The following is a 1,375-nucleotide window of genomic DNA, read 5'->3' as shown; positions in this document are numbered from 1 at the left end:
TGTATGTGTTTTCTTTGAACAAATGTTTGCACTTATAGATCACATACATCATTCCTGTACCTTTCTATTACAGTCAGTCCTTAACAGTAACTGACATGATACGCAAAAGAAACCAACTGATAAACATAGCAGAATATGCTTTATGAAAACATACAAATGAACATGGAAGTTTAAAAATCCATTCTTGGATCCGATACCACCAGTCATCAACAAAAAATTCAGAGAAAAATTTTAAAATTTGTACGTAATAGAAGCTTAATAGTGAGAAGACGGTCTAATGAAATGATTCAAACACAATCCCTAATTTTAAAAGATGATAGCTGGGGTCCAACAAGAAAAACCTGAATAAAAGACTCAACTTGTAACGTTTTAAGTAATAGCACCGAAGCAGCTTCTGATTATCCGGCCATAAAAGTAAGCAATAGGATCAGTCTCCCTTCCTTCTAAAAGAACATCCTTCTGTAAGTCTTGCACGACCACCAATCGGCTGGCACAACACCGTCTGAAAGTTTCCACAAACAACCACCGTTTGAGAGTGGCTGAATATGGTTGTTATGTTGAAACAACCCTGGCACTTGAAATCCATGAAGAAAGAGTTGGAGATTGAACAAGTCGTTTGATATTATGCTTCCTCTTCGCCAACTCAGCTGGGGGATTAAGCAGATCAACATCGTTTGGCAAAACCATCTTGTTTCGAGATGTATGTGAATCAAGAAGTCTTGGATATCAAAGAATAGATCCACACAACAAAACCTAAAAGAAAAAAAAAGAGTCAATTAGAATCCAAGCATGAAGTGTTAAATTGAAGCACGAGATGAATAAATAAATCAAGACCTTTAGCCTTCAATTTAACTAGACAAAATATGTAGCCAATAGGGAAAGTCGGTGACATGAGGAGGTGGCGGCAAAGGGATATGCACAGGTGGCGAGCAGCTTCATCCAACATTATTTGTAATCATTGTCTAAGGAGGAAAAGTAGACATCTAGACTGAAGGGTAAATATTTTCATCTAAATAGAAATGGGGTATTAAGAATTGGGAATGGTAAGTATAAAGCTAACAGTCGATGTGGGAAGAAAGAAGATGATGGCGTCAAGAAGCAAGATTAGGGAAAAGAAGGATACGAAGGGAATGAGAAGATGTGGGGTTTCAAATTTTTAGGGATTTCCTTTCCCTCTAAACACTACACGAGAAGATGCTCTGCTGTAATGGTTGATTTTAACCTAGATATAGTAAGAAATTAGAACACATCAAAGGAGTAGCGGGCCGATTTTTTTCATTGCTAAAAACCTAAGTGTTATGAGAGAGATTATGAGAGGTGAAAAATTAGACTGGTTTTTAGGGTAATGAATAAGGTTGTGGTTTGTTGTGGCGGC

At 37.2% G+C, this 1,375-nt stretch overlaps 1 pseudogene; it reads right to left on the bottom strand.

The window, feature by feature from the left end:
- Positions 1-423: 423 nt before the first annotated feature.
- On the bottom strand, positions 424-732 carry LOC145018055 (small ribosomal subunit protein eS27y pseudogene; annotated as a pseudogene).
- Positions 733-1,375: the final 643 nt, after the last annotated feature.

This window comes from Lactuca saligna, chromosome 9, assembly GCF_052625555.1.
Source record: "Lactuca saligna cultivar CGN05327 chromosome 9, ASM5262555v1, whole genome shotgun sequence".
NCBI classification, from domain to species: Eukaryota; Viridiplantae; Streptophyta; class Magnoliopsida; order Asterales; family Asteraceae; genus Lactuca; species Lactuca saligna.
This window is presented reverse-complemented; position numbering and strand designations above follow the sequence as displayed.